Source organism: Marmota flaviventris, chromosome 1 (assembly GCF_047511675.1).
Source record: "Marmota flaviventris isolate mMarFla1 chromosome 1, mMarFla1.hap1, whole genome shotgun sequence".
NCBI lineage: Eukaryota > Metazoa > Chordata > Mammalia > Rodentia > Sciuridae > Marmota > Marmota flaviventris.
Genome location: NC_092498.1, coordinates 64539063 through 64556127, shown reverse-complemented (window position 1 = coordinate 64556127; position 17065 = coordinate 64539063). Strand labels below are relative to the sequence as shown.

Here is a 17065-nt window from a genome sequence, read left to right as displayed (position 1 = left end):
AAATAATATTAAATAGGAAAATGATAACAATATATTGTAATAAAGGTTATGTGACTATCCTTTCTCTCTGCACAAATATCCTATTATTCTGTGTTTACACTCCTTCTTGTGATGTCGGATGATGTAATATCAAGGGGATAAAATGAAGTAGGCATTGTTGATGTAGCAGTAGGCTACCTCATAAAGGTCAATTGAACAAAAGCTTTGCAGTACTTTGACAGTTGACTTGATACCTGACTTGGCACCATAGTAAGTGACAGGGAGATAATATATATAGTGTGGATATGCTGGGCAAAGGAGTAATTTGTGACGTGAGCAGAATAGGGCAAGATTTTATCATGCTACTCAGACTGGCATGCAATTTAAAATTTATGAATCACTTATTACTGGAATTTTTCCATTTAATATTTTCAGACCATGCTTAAACACGTGTAATTGAAGCTATGGAAAACAAAACCATGTCTAAAAGATATGTCTAACAAAACCATGTCTATCATATTTACAGGTATATATTATTTTATGAGGATGTAGCTCAATTTATGTACTTATATATTGTTTGGGTTGCTTCCAGAGAGATGCTATTATGAATAGTGCTGCTGAATTTTCTTGAACAGTGTCTTGCTACACATGTGCAAGAATACAGGACAGTGGAATTATTAGTTTATAGGGAATTAACAAAGTCAGCTTTAAAAAGTGTCATAATTGTTTTCAAAAATAGTTGTATCAATTTAGATTTCTACTAGAAATACATGAGTTTCCAGTAGTCCATATTCTGGACAAATGTTAAAATGTCAGACTTATTAATTATAGGCAAACATATAAAATGGTACCTCTGTTAATTGCTAATAAGGAAATCATCCTGTGATGTGATCATCTTTCTCTTCATTTTCAGTGAAATATCTTTTCATATCTTTTGCATATTTTTACTATTATAATTGATTTGTAGGTTATGAGTTATTAGTTTTAACTCATTTTAGTTATATACAAAGCAAATATGTTTTCCTAATTTTGGCTATTTCACTATCTTTATCATGTATTTTAATAAGTTCTTGTTTTTAATGCAGTCAAAGCCAACTTTTCCTTAATTATTAGTATTTTGGGGATATTATATCTAAAAATATAATTTTAATCCTTTCCTACCCTTATTAAATTATTAATTATTATTAATAATTATTGACTACACAATTAGAAATATTTTATTCTCAATGGTTCTAAGTTTTACCTTTCATATTTAAGTATTTGATCCACTTTCAACTGTTATTTTTTTTTATAGTTTTTTTGAATGTAGATGGACACAATACCTTTATTTCTTTATTTCTATGTGGTGCTGAGGATTAAACCCAGTGACTCACAGATGCTAGACAAGTGCTCTACTACTGAGCTGTGACTCCAGCCCCTCTTGCCTATTCTTGAATCTATACATTTTATCTTTATTATAGATTGAGCCTGAAAATCTGGGAAAATCTCCATTGGGGTTTTGACTGGTATCATACTAAATCAGACCAAATTGGGAAGAATTGTTATCTTTATTACATTTTGTCTTTCTATTTATAAGCAGGATATTCTTTCCATTAAGCAATTTTTTAGGTCATTCAACAAAGTTTTAATTTTTTTTCATAAAAATTTCACATATGTTTTGTTAGCTACAATGCTGGAGTTATTCTTTAGACCTCAGCACTGTGACAGATCTTTCTTCCAAGACTACCCTTTGTTTACTGTTTGCTTTTCACTCACAGTTCAGAGTTTTAGCTTGTTACATTTTATACATATCTTGGCCCTCAAAAATTTCCTTGATGTTTTAGGCAATTATGATTATTTTATAATGATTGTTAAAGTGTCCAGGGTTTTGTAATGTAGCAGCACTCTCTGTTGGAATATTTGGCATGTTGTATTGCAAAAATTTGAAACATTGTATCTAAAAAATACACAATTGGTGGCCCGCGGCGGGACAGAGCTTCCAATCACTCCTGCAAGGTAGGCGGGCCTGTGACCCACCGGCAGAAGAGGAGCAGCGGCCTGCTGAGAGGCAGAGCCGTCCCCTCCCCCCGCGCCTACAAGGTAGACGGAACTGTGACCACCATCAGAACAGGCCAGACCTGCAACCGACAGACAGAACAGGCCCAGTGGCCTGAGGAAGGGTAGAGCCGCCCCCCCACCCCGCGCCTGCAAGGTAGGCAGACCTGCGACCCACAGGCAGAACAGCCCCAGAGGCCTGCAGAGGGGCAGTGCTGCTGCCTGCGCCTGTAAAGTAGGCAGAACTGCGGCCACCGACAGAACAAGCCTAGCGGCCCGCAGAGGGACAGAGCCGCCGCCCGTGCCTGCAAGGTAGGTGGACCTGCTACCGACCGGCAGAGCAGGCCCAGCGGCCTGCCGGCGTGATAGGCACATTGCCCCAATTGGAGGAGGGGCAGAGCCGCCGCCTGCGCCTGTGAGGGAGACTTTGCAACTATACAAGACCAATATAAATATATAGGGGGAAAATTCAATAGCACAACAGTTTCACCAAGTAGAAAGGAATGCGAACAGTATGAAGAGACAAGGAAAGAAAGGACCACAAGCAATGCAGGTCAACTCAACATTAGAAGAGGTAATAGCTGCAGCAGATGGAATGTCAGATAAAGAATTCAGGATATACATGCTTCAGATGATCTGGAGTCTCAAGGAAGACATCAGACAGCAAAATCAGACAATGAAAGATCACTTCAACAATGAATTACATAAACAAATCCAAGAAGCAAAAGATCAACTATACAGGGAGATAGAGGTTATAAAAAACAAACAAACAGAAATCCTAGAAATGCAGGAAGCAATAAACCAACTTAAAAACTCAATTGAGAATACGACCAGCAGAGTAGAACACTTAGAAGATAGAACATCAGACAATGAAGATAGAGTATTTCAACTTGAAAAGAACATAGACAACTCAGCAAGACTGTTAAGAAACCATGAGCAGAACATCCAAGAAATATGGGATAACATCAAGAGACCAAATTTAAGAGTCATTGGGATACAGGAAGGGACAGAGTTTCAAACCAAAGGAATGAGCAATCTATTCAATGAAATAATATGAGAAAACTTCCCAGACTTGAAGAATGAGACAGAATCCCAAATCCTAGAAGCCTACAGGAAGCCGAATGTGCAAAATCATAAGAGACCCACACCTAGACATATTATAATGAAGATGCCCAACATACAGAATAAGGAGAGAATTTTAAAAGCTACAAGAGAAAGGAAGCAGATCACATTTAGGGGTAAGCCAATCAGGATAACAGCTGATCTTTCAACACAGACACTGAAAGCTAGAAGATCCTGGAATAACATATTTCAAACACTGAAAGAAAATGGGTTCCAACCAAGAATTGTGTTTCCAGCGAAATTAAGCTTCAGGATGGAAGATGAAATTAAAACCTTCCACGATAAACAAAAGTTAAAAGAATTTGCAGCTAGAAAACCATCTCTTCAAAACATCCTTGGCAAAACATTACAGGAAGAGGAAATGGAAAATAACAATGAAAACCAACAGTGGGAGGTAGGACAGTAAAGGGGGGAAAATAATCAAAGAGGAAAACAAACCATGTTTAGTAACATAAATAAACAAATATGGCTGGAAGAACAACCCATATCTCAATAATAACCCTAAATGTTAATGGCTTAAACTCACCAATCAAGAGACACAGGCTAGTAGAATGGATCACAAAACAAGACCCAACAATATGCTGCCTACAGGAGACGCATTTGATAGGAAAAGACATACATAGGCTGAAGGTGAAAGGTTGGGAAAAATCATATCACTCATATGGACTTCGGAAACAAGCAGGAGTGTCCATACTCATATCAAATAAAATAGATTTCAAGCCAAAGTTAATCAAAAGGGATAAAGAGGGACACTACATACTGCTTAAGGGAACCATACACCAACAAGACATAACAATCATAAATATATATGCCCCAAACAATGGTGCAGCTATGTTCATCAAACAAACTCTTCTCCAGTTCAAGAGTCTAATAGACCACCATACAATAATCATGGGAGACTTCAACACACCTCTCTCGCCACTGGACAGATCTTCCAAAAAAAAGTTGAATAAGGAAACTATAGAACTCAATAACACAATTAATAACCTAGACTTAATTGACATATATAGAATATACCACCCAACATCAAGCAGTTACACTTTTTTCTCAGCAGCACATGGATCCTTCTCAAAAATAGATCATATATTATGTCACAGGGAAACTCTTAGACAATATAAAGGAGTAGAGATAATACCATGCATCCTTTCTGATCATAATGGAATGGAACTGAAAATCAACGATAAAAGAAGGAAGGAAAAAGAATACATCACTTGGAGAATGAACAATAGGTTACTGAATGATCAATGGGTTATAGAAGACATCAAGGAGGAAATTAAAAAATTCTTAGAGATTAATGAAAACACAGACACAGCATATCGGAATCTATGGGACACATTGAAAGCAGTTCTAAGAGGAAAATTCATTGCTTGGAGTTCATTCCTTAAAAAAAGAAAAAAACCAACAAATAAATGATCTCATACTTCATCTCAAAATCCTAGAAAAAGAAGAGAAAAACAACAGCAAAAGAAGTAGAAGGCAAGAAATAATTAAAATCAGAGCTGAAATTAATGAAATTGAAACAAAAGAAACAATTGAAAAAATTGACAAAACTAAAAGTTGGTTCTTTGAAAAAATAAACAAAATCGACAGACCCTTAGCCATGCTAGCGAAGAGAAGAAGAGAGAGAACTCAAATTACTAGCATATGGGATGAAAAAGGCAACATCACAACAGACACTTCAGATATACAGAAGATAATCAAAAATTATTTTGAATCCTTATACTCCAATAAATTAGAAGATAGTGAAGGCATCGATAAATTTCTTAAGTCATATGATCTGCCCAGATTGAGTCAGGAGGATACAGACAACCTAAACAGACCAATATCAATTGAGGAAATAGAAGAAACCATCAAAAGACTACCAACTAAGAAAAGCCCAGGACCGGATGGGTATACAGCAGAGTTTTACAAAACCTTTAAAGAGGAACTAATACCAATACTTTTCAAGCTACTTCGGGAAATAGAAAAAGAGGGAGAACTTCCAAATTCATTCTACGAGGCCAACATCACCCTGATACCTAAACCAGACAAAGACACTTCAAAGAAAGAAAACTACAGACCAATATCTCTAATGAACCTAGATGCAAAAATCCTCAATAAAATTCTGGCGAATCAGATACAAAAACATATCAAAAAAATTGTGCACCATGATCAAGTAGGATTCATCCCTGGGATGCAAGGCTGGTTCAATATACGGAAATCAATAAATGTTATTCACCACATCAATAGACTTAAAAATAAGAACCATATGATCATCTCGATAGGTGCGGAAAAAGCATTCGACAAAGTACAGCATCCCTTTATGTTCAAAACTCTAGAAAAACTAGGGATAACAGGAACATACCTCAATATTGTAAAAGCAATCTATGCTAAGCCTCAGGCTAGCATCATTCTGAATGGAGAAAAATTGAAGGCATTCCCTCTAAAATCTGGAACAAGACAGGGATGCCCTCTCTCACCACTTCTGTTCAACATAGTTCTCGAAACACTGGCCAGAGCAATTAGACAGACGAAATAAATTAAAGGCATCAAAATAGGAAAAGAAGAACTTAAATTATCACTATTTGCAGATGACATGATTCTATACCTAGCAGACCCAAAAGGCTCTACAAAGAAACTATTAGAGCTAATAAATGAATTCAGCAAAGTGGCAGGATATAAAATCAACACGCATAAATCAAAGGCATTCCTGTATATCAGCGACAAATCCTCTGAAATGGAAATGAGGACAACCACTCCATTCACAATATCTTCAAAAAAAATAAAATACTTGGGATTCAACCTAACAAAAGAGGTGAAAGACTTATACAATGAAAACTACAGAACCCTAAAGAGAGAAATAGAAGAAGATCTTAGAAGATGGAAAAATATACCCTGTTCATGGATAGGCAGAACTAACATCATCAAAATGGCGATATTACCAAAAGTTCTCTATAGGTTTAATGCAATGCCAATCAAAATCCCAACGGCATTTCTTGTAGAAATAGAGAAAGCAATCATGAAATTCATATGGAAAAATAAAAGACCCAGAATAGCAAAAACAATGCTAAGCAGGAAGTGTGAATCAGGCGGTATAGCGATACCAGACTTCAAACTATACTACAGAGCAATAGTAACAAAAACAGCATGGTACTGGTACCAAAACAGGTGGGTGGACCAATGGTTCAGAATAGAGGACACAGAAACCAATCCACAAAACTACAACTACCTTATATTTGATAAAGGGGCTAAAAGCATGCAATGGAGGAAGGATAGCATCTTCAACAAATGGTGCTGGGAAAACTGGAAATCCATATGCAACAAAATGAAACTGAATCCCTTTCTCTCGCCATGCACAAAAGTTAATTCAAAATGGATCAAGGAGCTTGATATCAAATCAGAGACACGCCGTCTGATAGAAGAAAAAGTTGGCTACGATCTACATACTGTGGGGTCGGGCTCCAAATTCCTCAATAGGACACCCATAGCACAAAAGTTAATAACTAGAATCAACAAATGGGACTTACTCAAACTAAAAAGTTTTTTCTCAGCAAAAGAAACAATAAGAGAGGTAAATAGAGAGCCTACATCCTGGGAACAAATCTTTACTCCTCACACTTCAGATAGAGCCCTAATATCCAGAGTATACAAAGAACTCAAAAAATTAGACAATAAGAGAACAAACAACCCAATCAACAAATGGGCCAAGGACCTGAATAGACACTTCTCAGAGGAGGACATACAATCAATCAACAAGTACATGAAAAAATGCTCACCATCTCTAGCAGTCAGAGAAATGCAAATCAAAACCACCCTAAGATACCATCTCACTCCAGTTAGATTGGCAGCCATTATGAAGTCAAACAACAACAAGTGCTGGCGAGGATGTGGGGAAAAGGGTACACTTGTACATTGCTGGTGGGACTGCAAATTGGTGCAGCCAATTTGGAAAGCAGTATGGAGATTTCTTGGAAAGCTGGGAATGGAGCCACCATTTGACCCAGCTATTCCCCTTCTTGGTCTATTCCCTAAAGACCTAAAAAGAGCATGCTACAGGGACACTGCTACATCGATGTTCATAGCAGCACAATTCACAATAGCAAGACTGTGGAACCAACCTAGATGCCCTTCAATAGATGAATGGATAAAAAAATGTGGCATTTATACACAATGGAGTATTACTCTGCATTAAAAAATGACAAAATCATAGAATTTACAGGGAAATGGATGGCATTAGAGCAGATTATGCTAAGTGAAGCTATCCAATCCCTAAAAAACAAATGCCAAATGTCTTCTTTGATATAAGGAGAGTAACTAAGAACAGAGTAGGGTCGAAGAGCATGAGAAGAAGATTAACATTAAACAGGGATGAGAGGTGGGAGGGAAAGGGAGAGAGAAGGGAAATTGCATGGAAATGGAAGGAGACCCTCAGAGGTATACAAAAGTACATACAAGAGGAAGTGAGGGGAAAGGGAAAAATAATACAAGGGGGACAAATGAATGTCAGTAGAGGGGGCAGAGAGAGAAGAGGGGAGGCGAGGGGAGGGGAGGGGGGATAGTAGAGGATAGGAAAGGCAGCAGAACACAACAGACACTAGTATGGCAATATGTAAATCAATGGATGTGTAACTGATGTGATTCTGCAATCTGTATATGGGGTAAAAATGGGAGCTCATAACCCACTTGAATCAAAGTGTGAAATATGTTATATCAAGAACTATGTAATGTTTTGAACAGCCAACAATAAAAAATTAAAAAAAAAAATAAAAAATACACAATTGAGTAAGATAAAATTCCCATAACTAGTCAATTAAAAGCATTATTATCTTCAATTTTAGGAATGTGAATATCATTTTAAAACTCTTAGAGATATGTATGTTTGCAATAAAAATTACTTAATAAAAATAAGGTGCTTTATATTTTGCTGAAAATATTTTTATGTATATTACTTTTTATCAGCTTAAATTATTTTTTAAGCTGATGATAGCTGAAAATATTTCTATGTATATTACTTTTTATCAGCTTAAATTATTTTTTTCTCTAGACACAGGAAGCAGGTAATCTGGACATCATAATCTCTTGGAAAAGGTTGTAAATAGCAGGTATTTTGTCACAACTGGATTATAAGGGAACCTTTTGTGACTTTTGTCATTTGTAGTTGAAGCTCAAGACATGTGCATTATTTGAAATCTGTGGGGGATCAGTGACTATCCTAAGTTCATTATGGCAGAATACAGAAGGTATAAAGGTTAAGTAATGTAGAATTTGTTAAGTTTTATGTCTGGGAGAAAGACTCATGTTTGTTTTCAAACTGAATTCTTTATTTAACTTCTTTGATTCCACAAAAATAGAAAACACATTATTTAGTAGGGAAACATTTTGAGGCCAATTGTAAAACAGGTGCTACATTATATTGTAAATGAATACAAGATGGCATTATTAATTTAGTTTTATTTTTGCTGTAGGCTTACATTCAGGAAGACACCTGGATTCAAGGAGCTTTAATTTATCTTGATTTTGTACCTGTGTAATTTTATATATTAAATATAGTGAAAAATCATGAGTATACAAATCCGAGCTAGATGCTAGAATTTTAATATTAATTTGATTTTACTAAGTGTTTATTATTAAGAAACATTATCTAATTACTTTTCACACTAATATTATAGTCTAGATAACTATTATCAGCCTCATTTTTTGATGAGTAAATAGGGCCTTTGAGGGTTCCTGAAACGTGCCCAAGGAAATGTGTCTAATAAGTAATGTATGACAGCACTTCACAAACTTTAATGGGCATGCTGATCACCTGTGGCTCCTGTTAAAATGCAGATTTTTATTTAACAGACTGTACCAGAGATACAGTTCTAATAAGCTCCCAGGTGATGCTGATGTGCCTGCTACAAAGACGATCTTTTGAGCAGTAAGAATTCAGATGTTTCTGACTCCAAGATCTGCATTATTACTTATTATACAAATATGTCTTTTGGCCTGAGCAAGTGTATGATCATAACAAGGAAGAAATTTTGTCCAAGCATTCTGTAAACAACTGTTTATCCGTAGGATTAGGAATCAGCTCTTCCAGTTAATAGAATATTCTCAATGCTATGAAATTTTCATGAAATCCTACATCAATTAACCATTTAAAAAATTCTATGAAATAAAATATTTGATGTAGCAATAATTGTCATTTTTGAGTTTGAATATTTTTAAAGTTTTAATATTCTTTGTGTCAAGGTTATTAACATGATACTTTCAAAAAATAAATGTAAAATCTGTGGGAAAAAAGCAAATTGAATGGTTTATTATGTTACATGTTTTCAAAGAAATTACTTAACAGTTTATAGTTGAAAATTGAGGGTTCATTTTAAAAAAAGGAAGTGAACAACTTCTGTGTTTTTCTTTTCTTTTTTTTAGTGTGATTTTTGCTTTTCAATATTTGTAGTAAATGTTATTGTGCAACTGAGCATACAAATTTTTACATAGTTGAACATTAAAATTTTAATTCTTTTATAACCTGTTGATTAAAAACTCAAATATAACTTATTTTATTGCTTTATGTTTTATGTATTTTATCTAAATTATTTCTCCCAATATTTTCTGTTTTCAATTTCAGCATTTATTTAAATTTTTTATTTATGTTGTTAAGATCTTTTAATCTGCTTCATCAACTAACCTTAGGAAGAGTTGAGAGATCAATACAAAAAAATTATAGCTGCTTTTCTCTTAGAACCATCTCTTTGATAGTAAAACAGACTTTTGTACTTATATAGTTGTAATTTGGTATTTTTTTTGGGGGGGGGGGAGAGGTGAACTCTATAAAACTAAAATATGTTAGGATTCTGATAATCTTTCACATTAGGTCCTTATAGAAGTCCTATGAAGTAGACACATTAAATGTTTATTCATATTTTATAAATTAGGAATTCAGAGATCAAAGTTTCTTGTCTAACACTATATGTATAGCATGAGGTAGTGGTAGAATTCAGTTTTAGGCATTCTGTCTTCAAATGCTTTTAGGTATCTTATTATCTTATTTTAGGATCTATCTGCTAAATGATTTTTTTTTTTTTTTACATTTGCTGTAGTTAGGTCTCAGAAACTGGTTCCATATGATGATTATCTTGCTAACATTGTTGGATTATTCATAAAGCAATCTGAAACCAAACAATATTTTAGAAGCAAAAGATAAACATTCATTTAACATTGCTATTAGCATTCATTTCAGCCTGTAGCGGGCTGAAATATGTGCAAGTGTTAATGAACATTTCAGGGAGAAACCTTTTTAACCAAAAAACTCAACCACCCATGGTGCCTCTTGAAATCAGTGGTCTCCTTGTTCCCCAACCTGCCCAGCCAAGGGGATCTGCTCAGTAAATGAAGGTCCCTGGACATTTTGCTCAGAGAAAATAGGATCAAGGTTATAATAAACAAAATTTTCTAGTGGTATTTTTTCTATTATGGCATATTCTGTCTCCCTCTGATTGTCCTGGTAAGTTTAATTAAAACTACTCCAATCTATTAAGATGCTTTAAATACTGTAATATGCCCTAACTCTTAATTCAACCTTGATATTCAGCATATGATTAGATAATGAAAAGAGGAAATTGGCAAATGTTTTCAAATGAATATTAAGATTTTATTTATTTGTTTCTAGAAGGACTAGATTATTGTTATTTAAACAAATGTTTAAACAAATATTATTTAAACAAATTCCTATGTTTCTTTAGCTCTTAGGCCAGTGGTTCTGTATCTTTCGATGTGTTAGCAGTGTAGAATTTTCTAAAAAATGCAGACTTATACTCTTCATCTCAGGGGATGTTAATGCAGAAATACAGAAAGAAGTCCACGAAAATAAGTGAGAAAGGGGTCCAAGAAATAACAGTGAAATTATTTAGAGACTCCAAGATGAAGTAAAAATTTATTGTATTTGTGTATTAGGACTCATTGGTTTACTTTAAAAAAATTATATATATATATATATATATATATATATATATATTTATAGATGGACAGAATATCTTTATTTTGTTTACTTATTTTTAATATGGTGCTGAGGATTGAACACCGTGCCTCACATATGCGAGGCAAGCACTCTGCCACTGAGCCACAACCCCAGCCCTCACTGGGTTACTTTCGTGAGAATAGATTCAGCAAGATGAACTAGAATGGAGTAATGACTGTAGTGTTTCAGAGTAATTGGGAGTGAAGTATTGGGAAGAAATTTGTCTGGATTTTCATGAAGTGTGGTAGGATAGCAAAAGAGAAATGTGAATTACTACTGAAGACTGTTTTTTTTTTTTCTGTTTGTTTTTGAGAATGGAGGATAGATAAGCCAGCCTGTAGTCAGAGGGGAAGCCATCCATGAAATTTGAAAAAAAAGGTGGGGGCATTCTCATTGTTGAAACATAATTCCAGAAAAAGAAGAGAGAAGGTTGGGGTTATAGAATTTATCTTTGTTGGGGCTGGGATATAGCTCAGTTGGCAAAGTGCTTGCCTCACATGCACAAGTCCCTGGGTTCAATCCCCAGCACCAAAAAAAAAAAAAAAAAAAATTATCTTTAAAAAGACAATGAGATCTTTTACTTGGGCCATAGGAGATACTATTAAATAGAAATAAAGACATTGAAGTTTTCAGAGAGAGACAAGTTGAAAGTCATTTTGTATGACCACTTTTTTCTTGGTCAAATAGAAGTGATATCATATTGTTACAATTGGAATATGGGAATCTTGGATACTGATGTTTTGTGTGAAATCAAGTAAAAAGGTGAATGGAGTCTACTACGGGTAATTAAAATGACATATGGATAAAATCTAGAACCTTCCTCACATTGAAAAAAGACAGAAGATATAAAATGTCCTGATGTCTTAAAAGTGTTTCAGAGTTGGAACATAGGCATTTTAGAGCTGTCTAAAAATTCTGTGTATGTGAGTATATGTAAGTGTGTGCATTTTGATCATTAGTCCAGAATCTGACCTCGGGGTCTAAACTTATCCAAATTGAAGTGATCAAGAGAAAAATTACTCTGAAAAAATAAGTGAAATGTTGTGTTATTTCTTTCCTCCCAGAAGAAAGTGTGCATACCCTTCTCTTTAATCTTAGTGTCTTTGGTAAGATTATTCAAAAAGCTAAGGTATTTCTGTCTGTGACAGAGTGGTAAAGTGACTAGCTGTTGCACTGTTTGTTTTGTATAGTTGAGATTATTTTTATTTATTTGGATTAAGTACATGCCTGTGCATGCTAAAAGTGAAATGCTGAGGCTAGGGATGCTTGCCTGGTGGCAGAGCAATGAGAAGTGGTTCATTGGGCACAAGTTTACAGGTAAACCTCTGCAGATGTACACCTTATGGAATGGATCTGGTCTTAGGGTCCAACAGGGCTTCCTGCTAGGGGCAAAGTCAGTGTAGTAGAAAGAAAGTAGATAAATCCTGTCAGGTTAGAACTGAGAGGTTAAGGTGTAAATGATGGCCACAGTGTGGCAGTTCAATTTCTGAAATATTGCATTGCCAGTTCTCTTAGTGTCTGTCATTGCTAAAATCATTCTTTGTGAGCTGAAAAGTGGGGTCAAAATAGAATCAGGAGAAACTCAAAGGGTAGACAGAGAAGTTTACTATGCTTTCCTTAGAAGTTTCTCAGTCAGAAACAGTAACAAGCTAGAAAGGAGTTCTTAAATGAATTTTATTTATTTTATTATTATTATTTTTTTAAGAGGTAGAGTCTCACTGTGTTGCCCAGGTTGGCCCTGAACTCCTGAGCTCAAGTGATCCTCCTGCCTCTGGGTCTATAGTTGAGTGTCACTTTTCTTGGCTTAAATTAATTTTAAACTAAGCTTAGCCTTTTGATTGTAGCTCAGATTAAATATTTTAATTGGTTAACTGGGATAGTTTTAGAAACAAATCTTTTGTGTATAATGGCAAATAAAAAAGTTATGGAGACTGTAAGACTTAATGCTATGTTCAAATGTGATTTAATAGACAAGCCTACTAATGGGTGATTTAAACAGATTATTAATATATTTTTCTTCATGTGAGAAGAAATATGTAGGTACATTGCTCAAGAGATTCTCAGAAGACCCATTCTATTATGTTTGTGTCCATCTCAATAGACAAGTTTTAGTTGCACAAGAGGACCAGGGGAAGTCCTTTGGGGTAAAGATGTAGTGTTTAGCTGTCTGTACAAAATCGGAGTACTCTTACTTAAAATATATAGCTAACCACATGGTGTCTATATCAAGACTTTCTCCAGATTTACTGTGTGTTTTAGGGAAGAGAGTCTTGAGAAAATTCATTTTAAAGAAGCAGAGGGGAGAAAAGAAAATTTTTCTTTCTGTTACCTTTTTTTTAGTAGAGGCTCAACCTTTGATACATAATGGTTACATTCATAAACAAATAGATTTTCTCTAACAAGGTTTGGCGCAATATCAATAGTAGTTGCATGAAAAGACTATTGAATTCATCTAAGATGGAGGATTGGCAGAGGAAATTTTGTAAGATCAAGGGTTTTGAAGATTTGGTAATCAATAATTGAAGTATTTGAAAACACAGACCATGTTAGTAGGGCCTAATAATGGTCAAAACGAAGAGTTTGAGAGTCAATTTAAATGGGTAAGTTTTAAGTTTGTAAGGAAAACTGGAGAAATAAGAAGTTGTGGTAAGGAAATTAGGAAATATGAGAAATTAAGTGAGAAGTTAAATTAAGAGTAAATGATCTGGATGCTTAAATGGAGAAGGTTAGGTGTTTCTGGAACTTTAATAGTAAGGAGCATATTAATAATTAGCATTTATTGAATGCTGCGGTTCTGACACTTTTCCTGTGATCTTTTCATATAGTTCTGACACCACTTTTATTCTGCAAAGTAGGTCTAATTCATCACATTTCATAGATGAGAAAGAGAAAGCTCAGGAATTTCAGTAATATGCCCAACTTTACACAGATAGCAAAAAATTTACACCCAGATATGTGTACCTATAGAAATACTTGATATTCCATTGTATGCCCTCTTATTAATTGAAACGTTTACAACATTAACTCATTTAATTTTTAGTGTATCACCTGAAACTGAGAAAGATTAAATGTCTCCAGATCTTTTATAGAGTAATATTTGGGCTAGAATTATTTTATTTGGGTTATCAAAATTTCAGCATATGCACTGTTTCTCGCCTTTATGACATCTCAATGATTTTACCCCCCCCCCCCAAATTTTAATCTGTCATTTGTCCAGTAAAATCAAAGCACTCTGTGCATGTGGCTTGTAGTTCTTATACTATGAAAATCATATAATAAGGCCTTGAAAGGGTCTCATCCTTTAAAGTCCGCATCTTCTTCTATTTTGTTTGCCCTATACCACAAAACACCTATCTAGAGCATTGTCAGCCAACTGTGATACAGACATCATCTGCAGACTCTTTCCAGTTAGTGGTTTTGAGTAAAATGCCTTTTGATTTTTGAAATCCAGTTTTTACAGAGTAGATAGAGCTCTCAATAAGAGATTTTTGTTCCTTGGTTTGTTTTTGCTGGTGGTTACAGGGCAATTATTTACTTGTACATTTTCCAAACTCAATATTTTAACAATATGGTACATGAAAAGGGTCTCCGTTTGCATTCCAAGTACAATTACTAAAGCACCCGGATTGGAGATGTTTTTGAGATATATGTCAGTTGCCAACAAAGGAGATATGCATGTGTTTTCCCTAGTGCTGAGAGGCCAAGCAGTTCTACAAATACCTGGCTGCTGTTTAAAGTCCTATTCATTGTTTGATCAGAAAGGGATGTTTGTAGCAGTTTACACTATAATACAGTTTATTACTTTTAACAATGTACCTTGGCTGGTTTTTTTTTTTTTTTTTTTTTTTGTACTGGGGATTTAATATAGGCGATTTACTATTGAACCACATCCCTAGCCCTTTTTATTTATTTATTTTTTATTTTGAGGCAGGGTTTCACTAAGGTTTAGGGCCTCACTACATTGCTGAGGCTGACCTAAAATTTGCCTTCCTCCTGTCTACCTCCTGAGCCACTGGGATTAGAGGTGTGTGCTCCTGTTCCTAGAGCACCTTGGCTTTTGATAAATGTATATTTTACTGTTTATTTAGGTTTTAAAAAGTTGGTTGGGGGGTTGGCTGGATGTAAATAGGCTATTTTTTTTTTTTGCTATTTGGAATAATAAATAGTAGTTTAATAGAATTTTCACTGAGAACATCAGATTTTTCTGAAGCAGAATCCAGGCTTAACCGGGGAGGAACCTGTATTTCTTAATGCCATTTGTTAATGTATTAAATGGAATTCTCCAGATATACCACCACATTTCCTCTATTAGGTTATGTACTTGAGCAGCATCTTTATGGATTTTGAAATCTAAAGTGATTATAGTGATAGGAATTTGGGGCTAAACTGAAGAGATGGTGGAACACTAAATTGTGTTTACGACATCTGGAATTATAGTGAGAAGAAAACAGATCCATATGCTTTTAACAGTGTTGCTACTCTCTATGACACTCAGCATTTTAATTTTTACCACATTTTCTTTTGATTAGTATATTATTTAAAGGTTAGCATTGAACTGTTTTTAAACAACACTTTCTATTGTAAAATTGTTCAGTGCTAGAGAGGGCACTCTGCCTCCCCTGTTCCATGAAGTGGTGTCAGCACTAAATGGCTGTTTGAACAAAGGCACTTTGGAAAAAAACAGTGGATGTCAAATATACTGTCAAGACAGAAAGCACAATTAATGGTATAGTGCACCTAATTCTTTAATGGAAGCCTCAGACAAGGAATGGTTCCCACTAAAAGAAATCTCTTTTGAAAATATAATTCACATAGCCTTGAATTGGCTTTAGGATCAGAAAGTAATGTTTAAAGTAACAACAAGAGCATTGCTGTATTGACAACTTGACACCCATAATATGTGTTCTGATAACACAGCACTTACAAAAATGAAGGAGAAAAGGAGTAGTGGGTTTGTTGATTACATTGAGGAAAATGAGAATTAGGTGAATGACTTGTAAAGCCCATGTGGGAAAGTGCTGCATAATTTGTGGGGTCTAATAAAACCTGTAAATGTGAGGCCCATGTTAACAAGTTATTAAGAATTTCAACATGGGATTTATGGAAGATGGATGATGGCCAGTGTCTCTTTGTGGGGTTCTTTCTGCCCAAGGGAATTCAAGCCACCCTAAAACTATAATCTCAGATTATTAGCAAATAATAAAACAAAAATACTCAGAAATATATTTACACAAGATGAAGCCCATGGTAGGTCTAGTCTACATGGGTTATGGAACTAGAGAAAGGGAAAATGGCTCTCATGGTTTGTTTAAGGCATTACATCAAAGGCAGAGATAAAATGTCAAGGGTGGGGTCTTGCTTTGTGATGTCTTGCATTCAGCAGGTTGATTGACATCTTGGCAGGTCACACCTATCTCAGGTGCCATATGGGCCATGGCAGAGCAGGAAAGAGATTCACATTGTCCCTGGGCAGTTGACCAGAGGAAATGTCCACTGGACATTCCTAGACACCAGATATCTCTATCTACGAGGCTTACATGAGCAGTGATTCACAAGTAACCCACAGATGGCTGGTGACATGGGTGGTAGTGGAAGATTGATGCAATCATGGGGTCTTCCTGAGTGTGGGCACATTCAGACTACACGAATTTCACACCCATGAATTTGGCCAGTCCTTGCACACAGTGGTAGAGCTGGAACTGGGATTTGGGATTCTTAAGTACTAATACTTAATTGATGATGATAGTCAAACTTTACCTGGTAACTTGAGAGTCTATGAAATTCATGATGATTGGTGAAAGATAATCCCAGATTTAGGCAAAAATAAAAGAAAGAGAAAGAAAGGAAGAAGGGGGTTAGAGAAAGAAAAGAAAAGAAAGATCCATGCATCAATCTAATTGTAGTTTTACAAAATAACAAATTATTTCAAAAGAAATTTTCTGATCTGGA

General features: G+C 35.2%; 1 protein-coding gene across 3 annotated transcripts in view; it reads left to right on the top strand.

Moving 5' to 3' along the window:
* Cacna2d1 (calcium voltage-gated channel auxiliary subunit alpha2delta 1) overlaps positions 1–17065 on the top strand; it is a 465343-nt gene that overhangs the window by 103111 nt on the left and 345167 nt on the right. The window lies entirely within an intron of this gene.